General features: G+C 34.6%; 1 long non-coding RNA gene across 1 annotated transcript; it reads left to right on the top strand.

Annotated features, from left to right (window-relative positions):
* Positions 1–613: 613 nt before the first annotated feature.
* Positions 614–4,439, top strand: LOC145807915 (uncharacterized). The gene is made up of 2 exons (XR_014351329.1): positions 614–991; positions 4,143–4,439. It is a non-coding gene; the product is annotated as an uncharacterized LOC145807915 (long non-coding RNA).
* Positions 4,440–8,618: the final 4,179 nt, after the last annotated feature.

Genomic DNA, 8,618 nt, shown 5'->3' with positions numbered 1-8,618 from the left:
TTAACCTTTTTATTGTTTTATTTATTTTTATTATTATTGATTGATGTAACTTTGACCTATACTTCTTAATTGAGAGACAAGATTGTTGCCCAATAATTTATGTAATTATAAAAATGCCTCCGATTTAGGTTTCAAATCGAATTCCGTGCTTATAATTTAACATATTAACTTCCTAATATCCTATGAAAACATAATAATAATAAAAAAAAGGACCTGCAGCTCTTAATTGAGTAATTTTTTTAACAGTTTGTAGGTAGATGGTAAGGGACGGAGGCTTAAATGGAGGATGTCAGAATGCACATGGATGTTGTGCGTATTGAATCCCGCATTAGATGAAGTGAGTTAGAGTTTTGTTGCTGAATTGAACTATCTACTGTTAAAAAAGAGAGCTTGAGACAGAATTTTTTACGACGGTTTAAAATCGTTACAAGAAACAAGTTTTTGCAACGGCAAAAAAATCAATCGTGAAATCATTTTTTGGCGACGGCAAGTGACTATCGCCAAAAAAGACACTGCATGAGTACTACTATTAGAGATGGATAACCCAAAACCGTCGCAAAAGAGTTTTTTTTAAGTTTTGTTAATTTGCGACGGCATTTCCAATTGTTGTAGAAATTAATTCCCTAATTTTGCCCTTTCGCGCCCCCCCCTCTCTCTCTCCCCACTTTCGCGTCCGTCCCTAAAATTTCAGTCCTCTCTCTTGTGCGCCCAACCCCAATTTCACTGTCTCTTTCACGCCCAGCCCTCACTCTCTCTCGCAGTGGCAACAGCACCGACGTGGGTAGATCTCTGGTGTCCAGTAACCCTCTTCTCCTCCCCCTCTCCTTTTTTCTCTTTTCCTCTTCTTTCCTCCCTCTCTCCTCTTGCAGACCCTCACAATCTTTCTCTCGCTTTTGCAGACCCTACAAATCTCTCTACCAGTGGCAGCGACTTCCCACTAGTGACAACATTGGCGTCTCACAGACCCTGGCAATCTCCTTTCCGCATCTAGGTTTGAATGCTGCCATTGCTTTGGATTTGAAGCGGGCCATGTTTTGTTGTGATTATTATCCGCTCTACCAATTCATGAGCTTTTTTCTTCATTACCCCGTTTTTCTTTTTCAAGTTTGTTACAGGAGTTAGTATTCTAGGGAATGTATAATAGATGCGTATATGTTATATTTCTATTTTTATAATTTATAATTTTTTTTTTTTGTTCTTATTAAAATTTTGGGTTCTGAAATGCAGGTGGAGTTGAATGTTGTGTAGTGGCTAGTAAATGAGATTTAATTGGAAGAAAATCATTTTCATAGATTGTTAGTTCCTGCCTTTCTAGTTAGTTCTTACTTCTTTATGTTTCTCTTTCTGTCTTATCGTGAATGCTTTTGGATTGATCTATGGTTTATTTTCATATGTTTTTACTTGTTAGGGTTTCTTTTTTGTTTTAAAATTTTTTAACTTTCTGATTCAGTTTTATCATGATATTTTATTCTGTTTTTCTATTTTTATTTGTGGATGAAACTTATAGTTCCATTATATTAAGGGAGAAATTTTTATTTTTGTTTTCAATTACTCTGCTTTGATTTCAATTATTATCTGCTCTACCAATTCGTGAATTTTGTTTTTTCTTCATTGCTTTGTTTTTTTCTTTTTCAATTTTGTTACAGCAGTTAGTATTTTGGGGAAGGAGATCAAGTGAGGCTTTTAAAATTTTGGTAGCAATATTCAACCTAGACTCATAAACTAGAGCATGTTATAGGATTTACGGCCTTGGACCTCAGTCTTGTCAAATTCTTTGTACAATCAAAATAAATTATCACACTTAAGCCAATACATTTGTAATTATGATGATAAAATTTGAAACTTAGCTGAGTAATTCTAAAATCTAATGGCTAGGGAAAAAAAAAAAAAAAAAAACCAAGGATAAAAACATGTTATGAAGCCATATGAAGATAAAACTAACAAGGAACATAACGACCAAAACCCAAATCTATTCCACAGTCCAAGAAAGCAACACCTTCTAACATCTGATTCTGGATACAACAAGTATAACTGTAAGTGGCTGATAATAATGTCCACGAATGGGAAAGATAAAAAGGTAGATACATTTATGCAGTAGAAAAAATGAAGTTGTGGAGTCAATTGTGACAGCATTTTACTAACAGGATATAGATAAGGTCTCTATGAAAATGCTCTAGAAAACTTATCCTCCAATTCCCTATTCACATCATGCAAAAAAACATCAGTACTCTTCCCATCCTTCCTATTCCTTGCCATCATCCCCGCAGTGTATATAGCTATCCTGGTTTTGACCTGAATCTTGTGGTGTTCCGGACTCGGGTTTAATGCTTTCATATTGTTGCTTACCTCTTTCTTCTCTTGCATCTCTTGGAAATTGGCTTTTGGGTGGTAGTTGTGTGTTTGGAACAAGTTGGTTGCTTGTTTTTCCATACTTTTATTGCCCAAATTTTTGCTACTTCGCTCGAGCAGCCTTTCTTGCGCTCGAGCGGGATTTGAAAATTTTGCTCCTCCGCTTGAGCAGCACTTCTTGCGCTCCAGCGGGCTTTGTAAACTCTCAGTATTTTGCATGTCTACAAAACTACTGGGAAAATGATTTCTACGCTCGAACGACGTTTATTTCGCTCAAGCAGGTCGGCGCTCGAGTGGCATTTCCTGCGCTCGAGCGTTGGTCTGCTGTCTGCAAAACTATTGGATGTGTTATCTACGCTCGAGCGGCCTTTCTTGTGCTCGAGTGATTAGTGTCTTGGCACTCGAGCGGCCTTTCTTGCGCTCGAGCGGAACAACTTATTGTGTTTGACGTTCGAGCGTAAACTCTTCCACTTGAGCGGACTGTGCGTATATCAGATCGCAAAAATGACTTTTCACAACACTTTTTCAAATCTTTTCTCCCTAAAACCTAAAGTTAAGACTCTTTCTCTCTGAAACACACGCACACACACACTATCTCTCTCTCTTTACATTTTCACCTAGTTATAGTAATTTCTTCACCTTAATCCCTTTGATAAAAAGATAGATCATCTCAAGATCTTCATTTTGATCCGAATAGAGTGGTATGTCGGCATCTTTGAAGTTTCACTTTTACTTGGCTCGTCTTCTCTATTTGAGGTAAGGATTTTCTACACTTTCATATGGTTTTTAGACTAGTTATTTGTTATTGTGCAATAATGGTGGAATTTGAGAGTGGTTTGAGCAAACCTAGGGTTTGGGTGTGAAATCAAAAGAGGGATTTCTAAGTGAATATGAAACAAATGGTTATGAGGTTGAATGTGAGGTCGTATTGTGGCCAAATACTTGATTTGGCCCATTTGGGTTAATATTTGGAAGAATGAGAGTTTTGCCCTAAATGGGTCAAAGTGTTATTTTGTATAAATAACTAAAATTGGTAATGATAATGTGAAATTGGATGATTGTTGATGTAAATGGTGGAGTTGGACACGAGTTGTCTCTCACCTATGAAAATTTGAATAATTTATCTATCTAGAAGATTTTATATCTATTTAGAAATATATGTATTGGGCTATCGGTGGAGGATAGCTATGATTATTGTAAAAATTGCATGAGGATTAGATAAATTAGCTATGATTATTGTAAAAATTGCATGAGGATTAGATAAATTGAAACTAATCTATTGTTAATTGTCATTGAATATGACTGTGTTTAAATACATTGTATATGTATAATGTTTGGGAGGAGAAAGGGGATGTACTCCATTGTTTGGGAGGAGATAAGAGATGGACTCCATTGAAAATTAAGTTGGCCGGAGTGTCTAGGGTGAAAGTCCCAAAATATTATGTATACATAGGTGCCAATCCCGCGGACGAAATTTCTGTAAAAAGGCAGATTTGAAGAGTTTGTGTGGGAGTGTATTGAATTGAAAAACCACAGAGTCGTAGTCTCAACTGGGTTATCGAAAAATGATGAAATTGGCTCATGAATTGAGAATACTGAATGAGCTTGAAATGAATTGAAATAAAATGTATTGGGATATGAACTTTGGTGTCTTTCGGTTATATAAATGTGGAGATTTTGTCATCAGTATTGTATATGCACATTGTACTTATATCTTCGTTAAATTTCATATATTGTGTTAGATTATTTCTGTTGGGCTTTGGCTTATCTTATTTGGGGAAAACCATTTTCAGGTGTTGGTGACATGCCTCTGCCAAGGCAATAGCTTGGAGGAATACATGGGAGCAAGGGCTTCTTTATTTTGTTGTATATTTTTGTATTGCCAAGGGCTTTAAACTGTATTGAGCTAGGCTCACTTTTGTGTAACCAAGTAATGACTTGGAAAGATGTAAGCCCGTAGGGCATCTATTTTGTCAATCATTAACTGCTATTACATGGTATAGATTTAGGATGTATATTTATGAATGTATATCGCATGTATTATCTTTTGTAACACGAACTTTGATGAATGAAGCATATTGTTCTTGTTATTACTTCTCTTATGAGTTGGATTTATTATATTATTTTTGGGACATGATAGTGTATATCGCGCTCATCCTCCTCGGAGCCTCATCATGGTACCTTGTTGGTGCATCAACCATGATCAAATCCCACTTTATCTCATAAACCTCAATTGGCAAGCCCTTGAGGGCTACACAACAGACTGGTTGGTGATGAGGAATTAATTGTTCAATAATGAGCAGCCATGGTCGATTAGATTGACAAGCTAGTCGATTATTTAGGGTTGGTTTGGGATGTTCTAAAAAAGTACACTTTTTGACTTATTGGCTTATATGGGTTGGGTTTGGGTTGGATTTGATGTGATGTGTTAGAGAAGTGATGTGATTTAAATAAGATGATGTGACTTAAATAGAATAGTGACTTTTTGACTTTTTGTATTATTTAGGTTATGCCAAACTTGACCTTAGTTGGACAAAAAGGGAGATTTTTTTTTTGGTTGCTGGAGATATTCATGTACAGCTCAACGCTAGTTTTACTCTAGCTAATATTACATCATTTAATGTAAAGGCTAAGCCTAAGCCTACGTCATTGATGCAAGTTTCCAAAAATTTGAGGTTTCGGGCCACCATCTGTGTCGAGCAATTTTCGTTAGTAACAGAACTTCTCACTAATCAACACAAATTTTCTGTTGATCAGTTTGCAAATTCTCTTTGTTATGGCATTAACTCTCTGCTTGGTTGCAAGTATTTCATGCCGACACAAAACACATATCAACTTCTTTTGATGCATGGTTTTATCCCTTAATGTGCAGTTCTGCCATTGGAGATGAGATGAATTGTGGTAATTTAGGACTATTGATTTCTATTTTCTTGAGGATGATAGTTTTACTGAAAGTTTGGAAATTGTTTTTTTTTTTTTTGATAAATAAAAGTCTGGAAATTGTTGATTGGAGTAACCATATATTATATATATAACACACGAATCGAGGACCGAGTCATTGGAAACGTGCCTTTTATAATGATTTATTTAGAATATACAATTTTTGTTCCTTTAAGTTTTAGCATATAGTTTTACAGTAGATGTAGGATACTAATTGGTTGCTTCTATTTATATCTGGAGGATTCAGATGACAATTTCCTTGATAGGGACTTCAAATGATGGATTGGAAACTCACAATTATTTTACTCTCTACATATTATTGGAAAGACCAGTTTCTAACTTTGTAGTTGTAGAGGTAGTAGTGTTTCTAATTAGTCTTTAGTTAAATAAGTCCTTCCCTATTCTTTTTACTTCAGTATCTATTCTACTTTCCCTGAAGTCGTTTGAGGACGGTATTCTATGGGTAGGTATCTTGACCATTTCTACTGGAGCAGAGGGAAATAATCAAGCTCAAGCAAAATTTATTCTTCTTGAGTTTAACAAGCTAGCAGCAAAGGTCAAATCTGGCTCTCTTGTTGTTTTGTTTCTCAGCTTTGGGACGTTATAATCTATATAATTTGATTAGTTTGTGATGATATAAATATGCTTTCTGTTGCAATAGTAACTATTGTATCATTTTGCAGTTGAAGTCACAAATTCTGTGTTCTATTGATCCAACCAAGAACCATATGGCCATGACATCTTTTCCATGTAAGATGTGCTTTAGTTAATTACCTCTTTGTTTCACTTATCTATCATGCCTCATGATAAGTGTTCTATAAATGCTTAAGAAATTGTTGGTTTCTTCACAATAAAAGTTATCTATAACCATGTTTTTTAGACAACATTTTTTTATAAAACGTTGTGGAAGATGAAAAATTTTAGAGAGTTGTGCTTGAACTATAGACATGGATTGCAGAAGCTGCTCATGTTGCATAATGTGTGGTGACTTATCAGGTATGTATTTGGCTTAATTGTATTGTATACTTTGATTAAAGACCTTGTGCTACGATTTATTTATTTGGGTAGATTGAGTATAATTTTAGCATAATCTTAAAAGTTCTATCATTAAGTAGCATTTAATATGCATTCTTTTTGTGATTCGAATAATCTATTCACAGGGCTGAATCTACAAAGGATGTAGGTGATTTGATAGGAACCAAATTGGTTCTCAAAATTGTTCCGAACTAGAGTAAGTTGATTGCGTCAACTTTGTTCTCTAGTCCTGTACGAATTCTTATCTCTGTCTCATAAATTTCATTCAATTATTTTACTTCTCGCATTTGATTCGTTATTGTTTTATTTGATATTTGGTGATTCAACATATATAGATCTGTACATTTTGATAAAAGCTTTTTGTTCTATTTGCCTATGATTTTACTTTTGAGATACAAAAGTTTCTTTTGGTTCTAACTGAATTAGACTTTGTTTGCAAGTTTCTCTTATTGCTGCTTGTAGGCACTTTCTATAGAGGTTTTAGCTTTTATGCTATGTTTGATGAATTAGAATGGAATACTTATTCAATCATAATGTTGATTTAAGCATTAGAAACTCTTCCTCTATTTGTATAAAATCTAGAGGTTGCAACTAGGTCTCTTTGATTAGATGATTAGTTTTGATGCTGTTAAGACCAACAGGTTTGTACTCTTAGCATAGTTGACATTTCAATAAATCTTCTTTAGTTCTAGTTCTATTTTAGAGTTGAAGAAGTTGAAAAGATAATTAGGATATCAGAGGATAGTAGCAGAGGGGCAGTTATATTTGGGGTTGTTTGGTTTAGTTTATGGAGCTACTTATAATTTATTTCCAATTTTTTTCTGCCATTATATAGATCCAAAATGAAGGATATTATTTGCAATTGGGAGCTAAAGATGCTCTGCTAAATGCTGCTAAAAGATTTAGTTTAGTCCCCTCACAGGTGCTTTCTCTTCTTTATCTTGATTGGATTTGCGGGTGCTCTAATGCTTGAAACAGATGCAATTTTTGGGATATTCTATCAAAAAGCTCAATTGAATGTTAGATTTTGTTGATGCATCTTGTTTTTATTTTATTTTTTCTATTTTGTTTTATTTTGGTGTTGTATCTATCTTTTGAATGAAGTGTTTCTTTATGTATTTGTTTTGGGTTACTTAAAGAAGTGTGTGACTGAAAGTTGGTTTATCTTTATGACAACTTTTAACACAAATCTGTCTTGCACTCTCTGCTCTTATACTTCATGTTGTCAACCATAGTAAACCTATTGAGCAACTTTTTTACAGTCTTGAGAATATGCAAATCTAGGATGATGGCAATATTTCTGTTTTGTAGATGCTCACTGTCCTACCTGAAGTTGTCGAGGATCAGAATACTGATTCTATTATAAGTCCAGCTCGCTGAGGTGAGTACGATCTAGAGGTTTAGGACATTTTGATTATTTCAAACATTTATATACCTTCTCATCCTTATCTTCTTCTTCTTCTTATTCTTCTTCTTCTTAATACATATAAATAATTTGCAAATTTGGCCTTTATTAACTGTTAATGTATGTTTTCATATGTTAAAAGCAGCTTCTTTTGCGCACGCCTATGGTTCTTGAGTTTCTACTGTAGCAATCTAAGAAAAGGCTTGATACTGGCATTCAACTGCAAGAGAGGGACAAAAAGATATTGCATTCTTTATTGAGTTGGGTAAGAAAATTGTTAAGAATGTGCAATTGCCCCTTCCTGATGAATAACTTCCAAAGATTCATTTTAATACCGGGAACTATGGACCTTTTTTTTTTTGGGTGTTATTTTTTGAATTTTATATTTTGTTCATGCTCCAATAGTTTTCATTTTAGGTCTCCATGTCTCATGCTCATTTAATAGTGCCATCCTATATTCAGGTTCGAGCTGGGTACTTCTCAGAGATTTCCCCTAGCTCATTGGCAGCACATCCACTTCTTAATTTTGTGTTCAACTCTCTGTAGGTAATCTTTCTAACTATTATCATTGGTTGACTGAAGTGTCTTGATTGATTCGCTCATGCAATTTAGTTCTTTGTGATGAATTAGGTTTCATTGTCATTTGATCTAGCCATTAAAGTTCTTGTTGAGCTTGTGAGTCGACATGAGGTATGAATATGTCATATAACAACAACAATATACATACTTGTTGGCCTGATTCATTGCAATCTAAGGGTTATCATATGTGATTTCGTTTCAGTTAGTCTGGTTTCATTTAGAAGAATATAAGGCTACTACAGACTAAACTAGAGGTGGGTCTATTCTAGATTGGAGTGACTGAACTCTCAATAGAAAACCATAGTTAGTA

Source organism: Camellia sinensis, chromosome 14 (assembly GCF_055761805.1).
Source record: "Camellia sinensis isolate YWXY chromosome 14, ASM5576180v1, whole genome shotgun sequence".
In the NCBI taxonomy this organism is placed as follows: Eukaryota; Viridiplantae; Streptophyta; class Magnoliopsida; order Ericales; family Theaceae; genus Camellia; species Camellia sinensis.
Note: the sequence above shows the minus strand (reverse complement) of the source record. Positions and strands in the feature narration are given on the sequence as shown.